The 21,367-nt window shown below is 41.5% G+C and overlaps 1 non-coding gene across 1 annotated transcript; it reads left to right on the plus strand.

Moving 5' to 3' along the window:
* The first annotated feature begins 20,977 nt into the window (after nucleotides 1-20,977).
* LOC128287646 (small nucleolar RNA R71) lies at nucleotides 20,978-21,084 on the plus strand. The gene has a single exon (XR_008278345.1). It is a non-coding gene; the product is annotated as a small nucleolar RNA R71 (small nucleolar RNA).
* Nucleotides 21,085-21,367: the final 283 nt, after the last annotated feature.

The following is a 21,367-nucleotide window of genomic DNA, read 5'->3' on the forward strand; positions in this document are numbered from 1 at the left end:
TCGGTTCTTCTTCATAACTCATATCGGCTTGAATTTCAACCTCGATGGACTAATTACGTGTGACGGGTCGATCTATAACGTCAAGCATCGAAACATGGAAGACGTTGTGAATCCTTTCAAGTTCAGTGGCAAAATCAAACGATACGCATCGACCGACTCGTTCAGATATTTCATATGGCCCGATGAACCTCGGGCTCAATTTTCCCTTACGGCCAAATCTACGCACCTTCTTCCAAGGTGAAACTTTGAGAAAGACCTTGTCTCCAACCTGATATTCAATATCTTTTCTTTTCAAATCCGCATACGACTTTTGGCGATCCGAAGCAGCTTTCAAACTTTCACGAATTACTCGAACTCTTTGCTCGGCTTCCTTAACCAAATCAACCCCGAAGAATTTACCTTCACTAAGTTCAGTCCAGAATAATGGGGTACGGCATTTACGACCGTATAAAGCCTCGTAAGGTGCCATCTTAATACTTGATTGAAAGCTATTGTTGTAAGCGAATTCAATCAAAGGCAGATACCGTTCCCATGAACCACTAAACTCAAGGATACAACATCTCAACATATCCTCGAGTATTTGAATTATCCGTTCGGATTGACCATCGGTTTGGGGGTGAAAGGCGGTCTTTGAAATGCAACTTGGTACCCAAAGCTTCTTGAAATTTCTTCCAAAATCGCGAGGTAAATCTCGGATCTCTATCCGACACAATAGAAATCGGTACCCGTGTAATCTCACAATCGAGAAACGTACAATTCGGCTAGTTTATCCAATGAAAAATCCGACGCACGCGGGGATAAAGTGAGCCGACTTAGTCGGTCTATCAACAACAACCCAAATCGCATCCTTCTTACTAGTCGACAATGGTAGCCGGACACAAAGTCCATCGTGACTCGATCCCATTTCCACTCGGGTATCGTGATCGGTGAAGCAAACTGAAGGCACTTGATGTTCGCTTTCACTTGTTGACATATTAAACATCTCGAAACAAAGTCGGAGATGTCCGTTTCATACCATGCCACCAAAACCGACGTTTCAAATCGTTGTACATCTTCGTACTCCGGTGGATTGCCATTCGGCTACAATGGGCTTCGTTCAAAATTATTGGAATAAGTTCCGAATTCTTTGGGACACAGACGACTTCGAACCTCAAACAATCGTCATCATCGATTTGAAATTCCGAGTCCTTGTTCGGAACACACTCATCCCGTTTTGCAACCAACTCATCGTCGACTTTCTGAGCTTCACGAATTTGACGTATCAATAATGGTTTGGCTTTCAATTCAGCTACTAACACATTGTCGGGTAGGATAGACAAGTGTACATTCATTGCTCCAAAGCAAATAGTGATTTCCGGCTTAAGGCATCCGCAACCACATTAGCCCTTCCCGGGTGATAATCAATGACGAGCTCATAATCTTTTAACAACTCGAGCCATCGCCTTTGTCGCAGATTTAAGTCTCTTTGGGTCATCAAATATTTGAGACTTTTGTGATCCGAATACACATGGCACTTCTCACCAAATAAGTAATGTCGCCATATCTTTAAGGCGAATACGATGGCGGCCAATTCGAGATCATGGGTCGGATAATTTTTCTCATGAGGCTTTAATTGCCTCGACGCATAGGCCACAACTCGCCCTTCTTGCATCAATACGCAACCCAACCCAAGTAGGGATGCGTCACTATAAATGACAAACTCTTTGCCCGATTCGGTTGCACTAGAATTGGGGCTTCATCAAATAAGCTTTCAGTTGATCGAAACTTTTTCGACATTTCTCTGTCCATTCGAACTTAACATCCTTTTGGAGTAGCTTCATCATTGGCGTGGCTATCGTCGAGAAACCTTTACAAATCGTCGGTAATAACCGCAAGCCCCAAAAAGCTCCTAACCCGGTAACATTCCTTGGTGGTTTCCAATCGACTATGGCGTAATTTTGTTGGGTCCACCACGACACCGTCGCGGACACCACGTGCCCCAAAAAGCTAACCTCTTTCAACCAAAATTCACATTTCTTGAACTTTGCGTATAATCGCTTATCTCGTAAGATTTGCAACACTAGCCTCGGTGTTCAACATGCTCGGCCATCTCTCGAATAGACCAAAATGTCATCGATAAATACAACTACGAACCGATCCAAGTATGGCTGAAAATTCTATTCATTAAATCCATAAACACCGTGAGGGCATTAGTGAGCCCAAACGGCATCACCAAGAATTCGTAGTGACCGTACCTCGTTCTAAAAGCGGTTTTGGGTATGTCCGATTTCGGACCCTCAACCGATAGTACCCCGACCTCAAATCTATCTTTGAAAACACCGAGGCTCCTTTTAATTGATCAAACAAATCGTCAATTCGTGGCAATGGATATTTATTCTTTATCGTCACCTTATTGAGTTGACGATAGTCGATGCACAACCTCATGGTTCCGTCCTTCTTCTTCACAAACAATACAGGTGCGCCCCATGGAGAAAAACTCGGTCGAGCGAAACCTCTTTCCGTCAATTCTTGCAATTGAACCTTCAATTCCTTTAATTCGTTAATGCCATACGACACGGGGCTATTGAAATCGGCGTAGTACCGGTACAACCGATGCGAATTCCACTTCTCGAACCGGTGGCAATCCGGCAACTCCTCGGAAAAACATCTGAATACTCACAAACCACTGGTACCGATTCGAGTTTCCTTTCCGTCTCTTTACTTCCAAACACATACGCAAGGTATGTTTCACACCCTTTTCACATACCTCCGAGCGGTCATAGAAGATATTATCATTTGGCGTTCCTTTTAAATCGATGAGACTCGACTCGGACTACCTCATTATTTGCACTCCTCAAATCAATGGTTTTCCTTTTGCGATCCACCACTTTGCATCATGTACGATCACCAATCCATACCAAGAATAACATCGAATTCATTAAATGGTAGAAGCATCGGATCGGTAGGAAAAGCAGATTCTCGAATTATTAGGGGCATCTCTTGCACACTTTATCAACGAAAGCACGTATTGACCCAAAGGGTTTGACACTCGAATTACGAACTCAAGAGACTCAACGGTAGAGTCTTCTTTGGATGCTAAGGTTTCACATACATATGAGTGAGTAGAGCGGGGTCAATCAATGCAATCACAATAGTATCAAAGAGAGTAAAAGTACCGTGATAACGTCGGGGAGGATGCCTCTCTCTCGTGCGCGGATGGCATATGCTCTAGCAGAGTACGGTCTCGGATCGGACAATCGATTAGAGGCTCCTCTCGATTACCACCCCTACCTCCAGAGATTCTCGGGGCCTACCTCCACCGTCGTTCCACTAGGTCTTGCACCTTGCGTCTTATTCCTCTCATCTAGCTCCGTGCAATCTCTAATGAAGTGGTCCTTGAACCGCATCCATAATAGGCCCTATTAACAGACTTACCCCAACATTCACCTAGGTGTCGTCTTCCACATTGGGGCATTGGTCTCTCTTGACGATTATTGCCCACACTAGCTACTCAAGTAGCTCGGGAGTCCATCAATGGTCGGGCTCTAATGGAAATTCCCATGATCGTCCTCGACTTCTTGGTGTCCTCCCGAACCTCTTTACAGCCGAGAACGGAGCTTTACTCGTCGATCTTTACGGTAATCTCTTGCTTCAAATTCAGCCTTCTTCTTCTCCTTCCCAAGTTCTTCCGCCTTGCGTGCTCGTTCGACTAGTGTCACGAACTCCTTTATCTCCAAAATTCCCACTAGCAACTTTAACTCTTCATTCAATCCTTCTTCAAATCTTTTGCACATCGCAACCTCATCAGCCACACACTCCCGAGCATACCGGCTAAGTCTTACGAACTCATGTTCAGATTCGAGATCTGATCATCCGGCCTTGCTTGAGTTCCAACAATTCCTTACGCTTCGATCGATGAACCGTTGACTAATGTATTTCTTTCGAAATTGGATTGGAAGAAATCCCAAGTAACTCGTTCATTTGGGACTATGGAAATTAAAGTCCTCCACCAATAGTAAGTGAGTCTATAACAAGGATATAGCACACTTAAGACATTCATCGGTGTGCATGACAGTTCATCTAACACTCTAATGGTGTTATCGAGCGAACTCGGCCTTTTCGGCATCATCGGTAACTATGGCCTTGAACTCCTCGGCCCCACGCTTCCTAATCAAGTCCACGGTGGTTTACTCAGCCTCACAGGTCGATGAATGGAGGCATTGCGGGCTCTTGGGTGGAGTATTTAAATTCGGGAATGGTTGGACAGCCGGGTTGGTTCGGGCATATTGCGCGACCCACTCATTCATCATGGTGAAGAAGGCTTGTTTCGCCCCTTCATTTTGATTATTCGCGGATGATCGAGGCTCAGCAGGCGGTGTCCCTTGCGCAGGAGCAGCCGCTACACTTTCAACGTCATCCGCCAAGGGTCTCTACCCCGGGTTCCATTGCTAATCAAAACAAAAAAACAACAAAAAAATTTCAACCGTCGAAGTCATCACATTATTAAGCACTAACAATTTGGCATGTATAGCTAGACTCACACGCTATGGTAGTCCTAGAACCGACTAAACCATAGCTCTGATACCAATTCCATGAAACACCCTAACTCGTGGATCGACGCCGTGTCGGACACGAGGGTTAACGGCCAAACCTCTCAAGATACCAACCGGTTTGACATTACCAGTCAGGCTGGAAAACTGCGTCACCGTCGCCTTAAAATCATATCTCGAGTTTCAAAACTCGGAAACTGGTTTCGTAAATTTTCCTGAATTTAGACTCATATACCTATCCATGGATTTATTTTTAGAATTTTGGTTGGGCCAATTGGTACAGTTTATTAGTTAAAGTCACCCATGTTACAGGGACCGACTGCTCTGACCTTCGCACGTTACAACTTGAATATCTCCCTGTACAGGGCTTTAATACTGGTGCTGTTTGTTTCTAATGAAACTAGACTCAAAATGGAATCTTTACATATAAGGCACGACTCCTAGTTCTTTCTGGATAATTTATAGTAAATTTTCAAAGTCGCGACAGGGGACCCAGAAACCGTTCTGGCCCTGTCTCACGAGAACCTTAATATTTCTCAGTATACCGCTCATATGGTCGTTTCGTTTCGTCCATATAAAAATAGATTCATCAAGGTTCAGTTCCATAATTTACTCACTATTTAATTCTACTTCTACTATTTTTAGTGATTTTTCAATCTCATCTCACTGCTGCTGTCCGCAACAGTTACTGCAGTAGACTATGCCAATTTCATGAATTTTCCTTGGCCTTAATCATCCATCATACACGACACAAATTATGGCCACCTTATCAAAATTTGAGTTTCTAAGACTCGTGGCTATAGGTTCTAGCATCCCACTCGACGACCACATAGGCCATTTTCACATGGCTTAAAGTTTACAACCCACAATTCGACAAAATATAATAGCCTATACATGCCAAATGTTCTTCAACAACAAAAACAATACCACAAGATTTCAGCGGTGTGATGACTTCAACGACGGTCCCGATCACGCAAACAATACGAGTCCGAGAGACCTAAAATGGGTGACAAGAAAACACCGAGTGAGTTTACAACTCAGTAAGTCATAAGCATTCATCAATCCATCGATAAAGTTACTACAACATGAAACAATAAACGAGGCTAGGTACTCATCCATATCGAATCTATACCAAGTCATACATCCACATTTCATATTCTACACAACAAGATATTTGAGGCATTTTCACACACTAACTCATTTCCACCACAATCATACAATTTCAATCACCACATAGATTTAAGGCTTACCAAATTCAACCCCGAGCATGAACATATTTTCTATTCGTCATGAGCTCGAGGTACTTACCCGATCCGCTGTCCGGATTAGCTCGATAATGTCGCACACTCAGTGCCAATTGTAATGCAAGAGCATATAGTGAATCCGCACACTTAGTGCTATATGTATTCAACTCGCACACTTAGTGCTATATAATCAAACTCGCACACTTAGTGCTGTACAATTTTAAACCCGCACACTTAGTGCCAATCTTGTCACCGTATCCATTTATACCCGCACACTTAGTGCCGAGACCAATACCTTATGTATTTTGCTGCCTTTATACATTCAACAATGGCATCATTCCATACACATACATTTCCATTTACACACCAACTCATTTAAACACATTTGCATATATATATTGATCATTTAAATCAACACCAAATATACGCTTAATGACTTACCTTGTGTTGGGTAAAACAGTCCAAGTCGGCTACTCGATGACCTTCGTCTTTCCCTTGCTTGATTCTCCTTCTTTAACTCCTTGAGCTTAATCAATAAATCAACTAGTTTAACCCTCTTGCTAAACATTCATAATTCAATTACACATGCATATGTATGTTTGTATATTCGCAACCATCCTCACTTATTACCCATTTGGTCAACAATCTAAGCCAAGATAAGGCTTCAATATGGTTGCCTCTAACCGAATACATGCACACCAATCTACTACCTTTGGCGAATATGCATGTCTATGTGGAGGCCAATTTTACACTTAATACTACACAAAAAACAGCATACATTTTCCTAATTAACGCATTACATATTGTAGTTCTATACACATCTCTCATTTATTTCATAACGAAACAACATCACAAGCAAATAGACACCTTAAAATAGTATGCATGTCATACCAATTCATCATGTGCAAACATATATTCATGTAGGTGCAATGGCGAATTCTCAAGTGGCTTATATCCAAATATACACACATATCCAAAGCTTAAATATTACTTACCATGCAACATGCATGAATCATACTTATGGATATAACATGGCGAATACCACAACACCATACCGTTTCAATTTGGTCATGGTTAAACAAAGAACTTAGTATCTCATTCAAAAATGCTAAAAGAAAATCTAAGAATCCCCAATCCACCATCACATGAATCATTATCAAGCTTGATATTTAGCATGCAATGGCATTAACACCATATTCACTTTGGCGAATTTCATTCCCATGACATAACAAAGATTTGAACCATGGGCTAACAAGAACATCAAGCTAGCAACTAAAATATACATGAATCTCATGGCAAAACATCAAACTTACCTTAATCTAGGTACAAGTATGGCCAAACCTCCTCCTAAACCTCTTCCAAACCAACATGAAACAAGAATTCCTTCCTTCTTCCTTAGAATTTTCAGCCCAAAGGAAATGAAAATGATGAACAAAAATTCTTCTTTCTTTCTCCACACTCACGGCAATGGGCATGCATGAGACCATTTTTTCTTTTTTTTTGTTCCTTTCATTATTAAATTCCCATGCTCACTATTTTATTTTTTCTTACATACACCATTGTCCCAACATGTTTTATGACATGTTTTTACCCATAATCTCTTGTCATGGCGGCCACTAACTATTAGGGGGAAATTTGACATGCAAGTCCTCCCTTTGACTACATGCACTATTAGGTCCTTATAGATTAGCCTATCACTTTTCAAAAGTGTCACACAAGTCCTACTAACTAAATTCACATGCTATCGGCTAAATCAAGCTTGAAATTTTCACACATTCATAATTACATATTCTAGACAATAAATATTACGTTCAAACATTTCGGTGACTTCGGTTTAGCGGTCCCGAAACCACTTCCGACTAGGGTCAATTTTGGGCTGTCACAACTCTCTCCCACTTAAGAAATTTTCGTCCCGAAAATCTTACCGATAAATAGGTTTGGGTAACGCTCTTTCATAGAGTTCTCGGGTTCCCAAGTAGCTTCTTCCATCCCGTGTTTGAGCCATAACACTTTTACTAATGGAACTCTTTTGTTTCGCAACTCCTTCACTTCACGAGCTAGGATACGAATCGGTTCTTCTTCATAACTCATATCGGCTTGAATTTCAACCTCGATGGACTAATTACGTGTGACGGTCGATCTATAACGTCAAGCATCGAAACATGGAAGACGTTGTGAATCCTTTCAAGTTCGGTGGCAAAATCAAACGATACGCTGATGGACCGACTCGTTCAGATATTTCATATGGCCCGATGAACCTCGGGCTCAATTTTCCTTACGGCCAAATCACGCACCTTCTTCCAAGGTGAAACTTTGAGAAAGACCTTGTCTCCAACACGATATTCAATATCTTTTCTTTTCAAATCCGATACGACTTTTGGCGATCCGAGCGACTTTCAAACTTTCACGAATTACTCGAACTCTTTGCTCGGCATCCTTAACCAAATCAACCCGAAGAATTTACCTTCACTAAGTTCACCAGAATAATGGGGTACGGCATTTACGATCGTATAAAGCCTCGTAAGGTGCCATCTTAATACTTGATTGAAAGCTATTGTTGTGCGAATTCAATCAAAGGCGATACTGTTCCATGAACCACTAAACTCAAGGATACAACATCTCAACATATCCTCGAGTATTTGAATTATCCGTTCGGATTGACCATCGGTTTGGGGGTGAAAGGCGGTCTTTGAAATGCAACTTGGTACCCAAAGCTTCTTGAAATTTCTTCCAAAATCGCGAGGTAAATCTCGGATCTCTATCCGACACAATAGAAATCGGTACCCGTGTAATCTCACAATCGAGAAACGTACAATTCGGCTAATTTATCCAATGAAAAATCCGTACGCACGGGGATAAAGTGAGCCGACTTAGTCAGTCTATCAACAACAACCCAAATCGCATCCTTCTTACTAGCTGACAATGGTAGCCCGGACACAAAGTCCATCGTGACTCGATCCCATTTCCACTCGGGTATCGTGATCGGCTGAAGCAAACCTGAAGGCACTTGATGTTCCGCTTTCACTTGTTGACATATTAAACATCTCGAAACAAAGTCGGAGATGTCCCGTTTCATACCATGCCACCAAAACCGACGTTTCAAATCGTTGTACATCTTCGTACTCCCCGGGTGGATTGCCATTCGGCTACAATGGGCTTCGTTCAAAATTATTGGAATAAGTTCCGAATTCTTTGGGACACACAGACGACTTCTGAACCTCAAACAATCATCATCATCGATTTGAAATTCCGAGTCCTTGTTCGGAACACACTCATCCCGTTTTGCAACCAACTCATCGTCGACTTTCTGAGCTTCACGAATTTGACGTATCAATAATGGTTTGGCTTTCAATTCAGCTACTAACACATTGTCGGGTAGGATAGACAAGTGTACATTCATTGCTCACAAAGCAAATAGTGATTTCCGCTTAAGGCATCCGCAACCACATTAGCCCTTCCGGGTGATAATCAATGACGAGCTCATAATCTTTTAACAACTCGAGCCATCGCCTTTGTCGCAGATTTAAGTCTCTTTGGGTCATCAAATATTTGAGACTTTTGTGATCCGAATACACATGGCACTTCTCACCAAATAAGTAATGTCGCCATATCTTTAAGGCGAATACGATGGCAGCCAATTCGAGATCATGGGTCGGATAATTTTTCTCATGAGGCTTTAATTGCCTCGACGCATAGGCCACAACTCGCCTTCTTGCATCAATACGCAACCCAACCCAAGTAGGGATGCGTCACTATAAATGACAAACTCTTTGCCCGATTCGGGTTGCACTAGAATTGGGGCTTCATCAAATAAGCTTTCAGTTGATCGAAACTTTTCGACATTTCTCTCGTCCATTCGAACTTAACATCCTTTTGGAGTAGCTTCATCATTGGCGTGGCTATCGTCGAGAAACCTTTTACAAATCGTCGGTAATAACCGCAAGCCCCAAAAAGCTCCTAACGGTAACATTCCTTGGTGGTTTCCAATCGACTATGGCTGAATTTTGTTGGGTCCACCCGACACCGTCGCGGACACCACGTGCCCCAAAAGCTAACCTCTTTCAACCAAAATTCACATTCTTGAACTTTGCGTATAATCGCTTATCTCGTAAGATTTGCAACACTAGCCTCGGTGTTCAAAGATGCTCGGTTTCATCTCTCGAATAGACCAAAATGTCATCGATAAATACAACTACGAACCGATCCAAGTATGGCTGAAAATTCTATTCATTAAATCCATAAACACCGCAGGGCATTAGTGAGCCCAAACGGCATCACCAAGAATTCAGAGTGACCGTACCTCGTTCTAAAAGCGGTTTTGGGTATGTCCGATTCTCGGACCTCAACCGATAGTACCCGACCTCAAATCTATCTTTGAAAACACCGAGGCTCCCTTTAATTGATCAAACAAATCGTCAATTCGTGGCAATGGATATTTATTCTTTATCGTCACCTTATTGAGTTGACGATAGTCGATGCACAACCTCATGGTTCCGTCCTTCTTCTTCACAAACAATACAAAGCGCCCCATGGAGAAAAACTCGGTCGAGCGAAACCTCTTTCCGTCAATTCTTGCAATTGAACCTTCAATTCCTTTAATTCGTTAATGCCATACGATACGGGCTATTGAAATCGGCGTAGTACCCGGTACAACCGATGCGAATTCCACTTCTCGAACCGGTGGCAATCCGGCAACTCCTCGAAAAAACATCGAATACTCACAAACCACTGGTACCGATTCGAGTTTCCTTTCCGTCTCTTTACTTCCAAACACATACGCAAGGTATGTTTCACACCCTTTTCACATACCTCCGAAGCGGTCATAGAAGATATTATCCTGGCGTTCCTTTTAAATCAGTAGACTCGACTCGGACTACCTCATTATTTGCACTCCTCAAATCAATGGTTTTCCTTTTGCAGTCCACCACTGCATCATGTACGGTCAGCCAATCCATACCAAGAATAACATCGAATTCATTAAATGGTAGAAGCATCAGATCGGCCGGAAAACAGGATTCTCGAATTATTAGGGGGCATCTCTTGCACACTTTATCAACGAGCACGTATTGACCCAAAGGGTTTGACACTCGAATTACGAACTCAAGAGACTCAACGGTAGAGTCTTCTTGGATGCTAAGGTTTCACATACATATGAGTGAGTAGAGCGGGTCAATCAATGCAATCACAATAGTATCAAAGAGAGTAAAAGTACCAGTGATAACGTCAGGGGAGGATGCCTCCTCTCGTGCGCGGATGGCATATGCTCTAGCAGGAGTACGGGTCTCGGATCGGACAGCCGTATTAGAGGCTCCTCTCGATTACCACCCCTACCTCCAGAGATTCTCGGGGCCTACCTCCACCGTCGTTCCACTAGGTCTTGCACCTTGCGTCTTATTCCTCTCATCTAGCTCGTGCAATCTCTAATGAAGTGGTCCTTGAACCGCATCCATAATAGGCCCTATTAATGGACTTACCCCAACATTCACCTAGGTGTCGTCTTCCACATTGGGGCATTCAGGTCTCTCTTGACGATTATTGCCCACACTAGCTACTCAAGTAGCTCGGGAGTCCATCAATGGTCGGGCTCTAATGGAAATTCCATGATCGTCCTCGACTTCTTGGTGTCCTCCACGAACCTCTTTACAGCCGAGAACGGAGCTTTACTCGTCGATCTTTTACGGTAATCTCTTGCTTCAAATTCAGCCTTCTTCTTCTCCTTCCCAAGTTCTTCCGCCTTGCGTGCTCGTTCGACTAGTGTCACGAACTCCTTTATCTCCAAAATTCCACTAGCAACTTTAACTCTTCATTCAATCCTTCTTCAAATCTTTTGCACATCGCAACCTCATCAGCCACACACTCCGAGCATACCGGCTAAGTCTTACGAACTCATGTTCAGATTCGAATCTGATCATCCGCCTTGCTTGAGTTCCAAGAATTCCTTACGCTTCGATCGATGAACCGTTGACTAATGTATTTCTTTCAAATTGGATTGGAAGAAATCCCAAGTAACTCGTTCATTTGGGACTATGGAAATTAAAGTCCTCCACCAATAGTAAGTGAGTCTCATAACAAGGATATAGCACACTTAAGACATTCATCGGGTGTGCATGACAGTTCATCTAACACTCTAATGGTGTTATCGAGCGAACTCACCTTTTCGGCATCATCAAGAACTATGGCCTTGAACTCCTCGGCCCCACGCTTCCTAATCAAGTCCACGGTGGTTTACTCAGCCTCACGTGGTCGAAGAATCGGAGGCATTGCGGGCTCTTGGGGTGGAGTATTTAAATTCGGGAATGGTTGGACAGCCGGGTTGGTTCGGGCATATTGCGCGACCCACTCATTCATCATGGTGAAGAAGGCTTGTTTCGCCCCTTCATTTTGATTATTCGCGGATGACTGAGGCTCAACGGGCGGTGTCCCTTGCGCAGGAGCAGCCGCTACACTTTCAACGTCATCCGCCAAGGGTCTCTCTACCCCGGGTTCCATTGCTAATCAAAACAAAAAAAACAACAAAAAAAATTTCAACCGTCAGAAGTCATCACATTATTAAGCACTAACAATTTGGCATGTATAGCTAGACTCACACGCGCTATGGTAGTCCTAGAACCGACTAAACCATAGCTCTGATACCAATTCCATGTAACACCCCTAACTCGTGACCGACGCCGGTGTCGGACACGAGGGGTTAACGGCCAAACCCTCTCAAGATACCAACCAGTTTGACATTACCAGTCAGGCTGGAAAACTGCGTCACCGTCGCCTTAAAAATCATATCTCGAGTTTCAAAACTCAGAAACTGGTTTCGTAAATTTTCCCTGAATTTAGACTCATATACCCATCCATGGATTTATTTTTAGAATTTTTGGTTGGGCCAATTGGTACAGTTTATTAGTTAAAGTCACCCATGTTACAGGGACCGACTGCTCTGACCTTCGCGCGTTACAACTTGAATATCTCCCTGTACAGGGCTTTAATACTGGTGCTGTTTGTTTCTAATGAAACTAGACTCAAAATGGAATCTTTACATATAAGGCATGACTCCTAGTTCTTTCTGGATAATTTATGGTAAATTTCCAAAGTCGCGACAGGGGACCCAGAAACCGTTCTGGCCCTGTCTCACGAGAACCTTAATATTTCTCAGTATACCGCTCATATGGTCGTTTCGTTTCGTCCATATAAAATAGATTCATCAAGGTTCAGTTCCATAATTTACTCACTATTTAATTCTACTTCTACTATTTTTAGTGATTTTTCAATCTCATCTCACTGCTGCTGTCCGCAACAGTTACTGCAGTAGACTATGCCAATTTCATGAATTTTTCCTTGGCCTTAATCATCCATCATACACGACACAAATTATGGCCACCTTATCAAAATTTGAGTTTCTAAGACTCGTGGCTATAGGTTCTAGCATCCCACTCGACGACCACATAGGCCATTTTCACATGGCTTAAAGTTTACAACCCACAATTCGACAAAATATAATAGCCTATACATGCCAAATGTTCTTCAACAACAAAAACAATACCACAAGATTTCAGCCGTGTGATGACTTCAACGACGGTCCCGATCACGCATAAACAATACGAGTCCGAGAGACCTAAAATGGGTGACAAGAAAACACCGAGTGAGTTTACAACTCAGTAAGTCATAAGTATTCATCAATCCATCGATAAAGTTACTACAACATGAAACAATAAACGAGGCTAGGTACTCATCCATATCGAATCTATACCAAGTCATACATCCACATTTCATATTCTACACAACAAGATATTTGAGGCATTTTCACACACTAACTCATTTCCACCACAATCATACAATTTCAATCACCACATAGATTTAAGGCTTACCAAATTCAACCCCGAGCATGAACATATTTTCTATTCGTCATGAGCTCGAGGTACTTACCCGATCCGCTGTCCGGATTAGCTCGATAATGTCGCACACTCAGTGCCAATTGTAATGCAAGAGCATATAGTGAATCCGCACACTTAGTGCTATATGTATTCAACTCGCACACTTAGTGCTATATAATCAAACTCGCACACTTAGTGCTGTACAATTTTAAACCCGCACACTTAGTGCCAATCTTGTCACCGTATCCATTTATACCCGCACACTTAGTGCCGAGACCAATACCTTATGTATTTTGCTGCCTTTATACATTCAACAATGGCATCATTCCATACACATACATTTCCATTTACACACCAACTCATTTAAACACATTTGCATATATATATTGATCATTTAAATCAACACCAAATATACGCTTAATGACTTACCTTGTGTTGGGTAAAACAGTCCAAGTCGGCTACTCGATGACCTTCGTCTTTCCCTTGCTTGATTCTCCTTCTTTAACTCCTTGAGCTTAATCAATAAATCAACTAGTTTAACCCTCTTGCTAAACATTCATAATTCAATTACACATGCATATGTATGTTTGTATATTCGGCAACCATCCTCACTTATTACCCATTTGGTCAACAATCTAAGCCAAGATAAGGCTTCAATATGGTTGCCTCTAACCGAATACATGCACACCAATCTACTTCCTTTGGCCGAATATGCATGTCTATGTGGAGGCCAATTTTACACTTAATACTACACAAAAAAACAGCATACATTTTCCTAATTAACGCATTACATATTGTAGTTCTATACACATCTCTCATTTATTTCATAACCGAAACAACATCACAAGCAAATAGACACCTTAAAATAGTATGCATGTCATACCAATTCATCATGTGCAAACATATATTCATGTAGGTGCAATGGCCGAATTCTCAAGTGGCTTATATCCAAATATACACACATATCCAAAGCTTAAATCTTACTTACCATGCAACATGCATGAATCATACTTATGGATATAACATGGCCGAATACCACAACACCATACCGTTTCAATTTGGTCATGGTTAAACAAAGAACTTAGTATCTCATTCAAAAATGCTAAAAGAAAATCTAAGAATCCCCAATCCACCATCACATGAATCATTATCAAGCTTGATATTTAGCATGCAATGGCATTAACACCATATTCACTTTGGCCGAATTTCATTCCCATGACATAACAAAGATTTGAACCATGGGCTAACAAGAACATCAAGCTAGCAACTAAAATATACATGAATCTCATGGCAAAACATCAAACTTACCTTAATCTAGGTACAAGTATGGCCAAACCTCCTCCTAAACCTCTTCCAAACCAACATGAAAGAAGAATTCCTTCCTTCTTCCTTAGAATTTTCAGCCCAAAGGAAATGAAAATGATGAACAAAATTCTTCTTTCTTTCTCCACACTCACGGCAATGGGCATGCATGAGACCATTTTTTTTTTTTTTTTTGTTCCTTTCATTATTAAATTCCCATGCTCACTATTTTATTTTTTCTTACATACACCATTGTCCCAACATGTTTTATGACATGTTTTACCCATAATCTCTTGTCATGGCCGGCCACTAACTATTAGGGGGAAATTTGACATGCAAGTCCTCCCTTGACTACATGCACTATTAGGTCCTTATAGATTAGCCTATCACTTTTCAAAAGTGTCACACAAGTCCTACTAACTAAATTCACATGCTATCGGCTAAATCGAAGCTTGAAATTTTCACACATTCATAATTACATATTCTAGACAATAAATATTACGTTCAAACATTTCGGTGACTCGGTTTAGCGGTCCCGAAACCACTTCCCGACTAGGGTCAATTTTGGGCTGTCACATTCCAAATTTGAAATCCAGAAAATTACAACGGATTTACTACAACCCACATAAAACATTTAAAAGTAATAATCAAAACAATAAAATAAATAGTGTGTGGCTTCCTCCGAGCCCCTTGCAGCTCCGATCCGTTTAAGGCTGGAAATTACCTGAAAGGTTAATAAACGAGGTGAGTTTATGAAAACTCAGTGTGAAATCCCCTACTATAAAAAGGAATCGGTCATATGAAAGAATTAAAAGTCCGCCCCACCTTACTTACGACTTCAAGATCAATTGGGCTTTAGCCCATTGTAACAAATAAGCACAGATGGGCCTTAGCCCATTTACGAATAAGAAACATTATCGAACTAGAATAAAAATGAGAATCGAATCAAAATCGGTGATGTAATCGAATCAAAATCGAATCGAATTAGGTGATAGAATTAGAATCGTAATCGATGTCGTCAATGTAATCAAAATCGAATGTGAATGCAATCCCAACCCAATCCACCAGATACACCCCGCACCAACCTTACACCATGTGGGGAGACTACTCGACCCACCCAACCGCTACACACCACAAAAATTGCAGCGAGGTGCGGATATTGTGACGAAGTCACCAGATCTGAATATTGTGGCTAGGACACGAGCAGAGATATATATATGTGGCGATGTTACACAGATTGCAATGAGGTTGCCGGATATTGTGACGAAGTCACCGTACAGATATATGTGGCGAGGCCACCAGATTGCAAAAAGTCGCGTAACGCTTCCTCCATCAATATAAACCCGTGTCCCATGCAGCAGATATACATGTCATGGCATACAACATACAGAATCAGAATATCACCAACATATATTCACAATCAAATCCATCAACCACACAGTCCAAGTCAGTCACTTGCCCATAAGGGCAAAACAATCATTTAATACCCTAGGGGTAAAATGGTAATTTTATAAATTGAGGGTAAAAAGGTAATTCTGTAAATCGAAGGTAAAATAGTAATTTTGCAAATCAAGGGTAAAAAGTAATTTTGTAAATCGAGGGTAAAATAGTAATTCTGTCAATCGAGGGTAAAACGATAATTTTGTAAATCGAGGATAAAATAGTAATTTTGTAAATCGAGGGTAAAATGGTAATTCTGTAAATCGAGGGTAAACCAGTAATTCTGTAATTCGAGGGTACTTTGATAATTTTACATGTCGACGGTATTTTAATAATTTTGCAAACTGAGGGTATTTCAGAAATTTTACAAATCGAGGATACTTGGGTAATTTTATAAACCGACGGTACTTTGGTAATTTTACAACTGGGGGTATTTCAGTAATTTTGTAAACTAAAGTATTCTAAACAGGGATAACAATACGAATGGGCCTAAAGCCCTTCTCAGCCCAAATGGGCCCACACGCTCGTGTAGCCCTTTTAGCCCAAATCTAGCCATAGATATGAGATTCACCTAGCCTAGTCCAATATTTACTACACAATCAAACAACTTATCCAATTGGGCCCGTAGGCCCATTGGGCACGTAGGCCCCTTTCAGCCCATCGCGACCCGAAGTAGCCATCCTACAGCTAGAGTAGTGAGAAATACACACTTGATAGGAGACTAGAGTTAATACGCGCTCCGAGCCTCTTAGCCAACGCCCAACCCAAACGAGCATGCCATAAAGCGAAAGGGATCAGCCAAGAAAGGTACACTTACTCTCCTCATGGTTCTCTCTATTTAAAGCCAGCTTTGCATCCACTCTTATGTTAGCTTCTCGATGTGGGATCCCTCCATCATCAGAGTTTAAATTCAACACCAACTCTTGCCGCCCCTTGTTAGCAAAATAAATGCTCTTTGATTGCCATGAGTTTCGAACCCTAGACCTCCTTGCCAACTCTATGACGCCACCTTCCTGCCTCTTATGTGGCGCTACTTTGCCACTAGACCACAAGGATTTTTGTGGCACAATTTCCCCACCAATATTCTTAAGGCCTACCTACTACACCCAGGGTTTGATTCACCTAAAACAAAAATTTTTGCTAGAGTCCAGATTTGAATCCAGGACTTCTCCAACACTTCTCAGTACACTTAACCACTAAAACAAACCTTCATTAACGAAATTTACATGCACAACAAACTATTATAAGCTGCCTTCAACCGCTCCCATGCTCAAGGCCCAAAACTTCTAAGCCCAAATTCAGGGTGTTACATTGGTTGTTAGGAGTGCTCGTACATCGTCAACCAACTGGACTTGTTCAAGCGCTGTCCAGTCAATGCAGCGACCCACAGCTAAAGGTCGGGTTTGTAGGATTTGGAATAGTTCCTCCTGGTTGCCGGGTGGAAATTGGAGGTATGGGTGTCGAATTTTCGCAGTATGCCCCATTCCGCTTTTTCAAAGAAGGAACGATAGTTTTCTTGCCACGTGAGCTTAACATGGTATACTTGCAAGAAGAACAAAGAATATAACATAACTAACTAACTCAAGAAGTAATCATGAATATAGTTAAACTAACCAGTCCAACCAACAATAATCAGCAGTTTAATCTAAATGATAGAATTTTATATAGCGATTGACATATTAAAAGCATGATTATTTTCAACATAAAATGACTGAACTAGACTCTTATGGGAACACACGAAAAGAATGAATGTATCAAAAAGCATTGACTAAAATGGAAAAGAATAGACGTATAAGCATGACTATAGTGAGAACTATGAATATAAATAAAAAATCTGCCAAATAAAACCATAAGAATCATAAAATTAGTAAAAGGGATGAAGAAAATAGAGAGAAAAGAGTAAACAAACATTAAAAAGATGAGAATGGGTGTCGAAAATAGAGTTGGAGGCGACGCACGGGCATGGCAGGAAGGCCGTGTGGACTTGCAGCGATTAGGGTTAGGGATTTTGGGTGAAGAAGATGATGAATAGTGAAGGTTATTTAGAGATTTTGGGACACACGGCCAGGGGACACGGCCGTGTTCCCCAATTTTTGCCCGTGTGATTCGCGAATTTTGAATTTGGGCGAGTCTGACATTTGGCCCACGCTCGTGTTCCTTAGGCGTGTAGGTGCACATGGCCGTGTCGCACAGCTGTGTCTGTCATTGTTCGCTTCTCCGACGCCTGTGTCTGTAGGCCCATGCCCTTGTTAATCTGATAGGTTCGACCACAGGTTCTAGACACGGGTGTGGCAAATGCCCGTGCTATTTTGTCAGGTTCAACCACGATTCCACAACACGGGCATGTCACACGCCCGTGTTGTTTTGGCAGATTCACCCATGGTCCTAACGCACGACTGTGGTGACTTATTGCATCCCGTGTTGGGGAAAATTTTGCCTTGTTTTCACACGGCCTAAGGCACGCCCGTGTGCTTCGCCTTGTGAGTGTGGTAAACCTATATTCAAGAGCTCCGTTAGTAAGTTAGGTGTTCAAACACTTAAAATTTAAAGAAGTTAATACCGTTAGTGCTCGGGTTGCCTCCCGAGAAACGCTTATTTATAGTCTAAGCTCGACTTACCTCTCTGGTGAATGGTCATGGTGGTTCGAGGAGTTTATACTCCTCATTCCTGCTATGAATCCCCTCAAAATAAGGTTTGAGGTGGGTATTGTTTACCTTAAAGGTGCCGAATTTGGGATGACTTACCTCGACTATACCAAATGGGAAAATGCTAAGTACCGTAAGAAGAATTTCTTCATTCAGTTTGGCAATGTCAATGTGAGGATCTGCGGCATCTAATGAAACTTTATCTCCAACATTAAATTGATTTGGTGAGGCATTGATCTTGTTCTGGCCTAGTTTGGTTTATCATGTTTTCTCAGTTTAAATGTCAGCCATTCATCTAACTCCTCGATTCGTAACCTTCGTTCTTCATGGGTAGATTCTTTTTTGTGGATTGAACATGGCTCATGTGCGCCCTTCGAACTTATTTCCTGTAAAATAGGTTACATTGTATGATCAGTCTTAGTAGAACAATTTGTACAATCACCTTCAATTTTCGATGTGTTGTTCGGGTTGCGAGCTTGAAGGTTGATTGTTTTGTCTCCTACACGAAGTGTGAGTTCACCTGTGCCAACGTCAATAATTGTTCTAGTAGTTGCTAAAAAGGGCATTCCCAAAATTAAAGGAACATTACTGTCCTCTTCTATGTCTAAAACAAAAAAATCAACTAGAATATAAATTTGTCAATTTTAATGAGTACATCTTCAATGATACCCTTAGGAAATATGACAATTTTATCTGCTAATTGAATGCTCATCCTAGTTTGTTTGGGTTTCCCTAGACCTAGTTGCTGAAACAATTTGTAAGGCATAACATTGATACTAGCCCCTAGATCAGCCAATGCATTATTGACATCTAAACTACCAATTAAACAAGGAATCGTAAAACTCCGTGGATCTTTTAGTTTGTTTGGTAGTTTATTCTGAAGAATGGCTGAGCAAACTGCGTTTAGCTCCACATGCGACCTTTCATCTAACTTTTGTTTATTTTCTAGAAGCTCCTTTAAAAATTTGACTGCGTTCGGCATCTGTAAAAGTGCTTCAATAAATGGTAGGTTAATATGTAGTTTCTTTAAAAGTTTAAGAAATTTACCAAATTGTTCGTCTGAGCGGTCTTTCCTTGTCGCATTGGGGTATGGCACACGAGGTTTATATTCTGTACTTACCGATTTTTGTTCGTTTTAACCTGCCTCATTCTTACCTTTGCTTACCACTGGTTATGGCCTTGGTTTTGCCACTAACCCTTCCTCATCTTGAATGGAAATTACGTTGAGTTGCTTCCTTGGGTTAGATTCAGTGCTGCTTGGCAAGCTACCTTGTGGTCGTTTGGAAATCAACTTGGTGAGCTATCCAATCTAAGTTTCGAGCCCCTAGATTGATGCTTGTTGATTTTTGCGTCTCGTCTCAGTATTTTGAAAACAAGTCTCTGACACCGACATGAATTTGGTTAGCATCTCCTCAAGGTTCGGCTATTTCTCCTGCTGGTATGGTGGTTGCTGAAAGCCTAGAGAGGGTGGTGGTTTCTGATTTCCTTGTCCTCCTTATGAAAAATTTGGGTGATTCCGCCAACCTGCATTGTAAATATTGCTATAAGGATTGTTTTGAGATCGAGGATTACTACCCATGTAATTTAACTGCTCGTTGTCCATGTTGTGGCCATAAGGTGGGTATTCTAAATTGCTCGATCCACCACCATTTACTGCGTACTGCATTACTGGGTGAACCTGTGAAGAACTAAGAAAACCATCAATTTTCTTATCCAAGAGTTCTACCTGATTAGAGAGCATGGTGACCGAATTGATGTTATAAACACCAACTGTTTTCGTTGGCTTTGTCCTCATGGCTTGCCACTGATAATTATTCAATGACATCTCCTCTATAAATTCATAGGCATCTTTAGGTGTTTTATTATTGATGGTTCCACCAGGAGCTGCGTCAACCATTTGCCGAGTCGAAGGATTCAAGCCATTATGAAAAGTTTGAACCTGTAGCCAGAGTGGTAACCCATGGTGAGGGCATCTTCGGAAAAGGTCCTTATATCTTTCCCATGCATCGTAGAGTGTTTCTAAATCCATCTGCACAAAAGAAGAAATATCATTACGTAATTTAGCCATTTTAGCCGACGGAAAATATTTTAGTAATAACTTTTCGATCATTTGTTCCCAAGTAGTGATTGACCCCCGTGGTAACGAATTCAACCACTGTTTAGCTTTGTTTCTCAAAGAAAAAGGGAATAACCGAAGGTGAATGGTGTCATCAGAAACACCATTAATTTTAAATGTATCGAATAGTTCCAAAAAGTTTGCCAAGTGAGTGTTGGGATCTTCGTCCTACAAACCATCAAACTGAACAAATTGCTGTATAATTTCATTTGTATTAGGTTTCAGTTCA

Source organism: Gossypium arboreum, chromosome 13 (genome assembly GCF_025698485.1).
Source record: "Gossypium arboreum isolate Shixiya-1 chromosome 13, ASM2569848v2, whole genome shotgun sequence".
Classification (NCBI taxonomy): Eukaryota; Viridiplantae; Streptophyta; class Magnoliopsida; order Malvales; family Malvaceae; genus Gossypium; species Gossypium arboreum.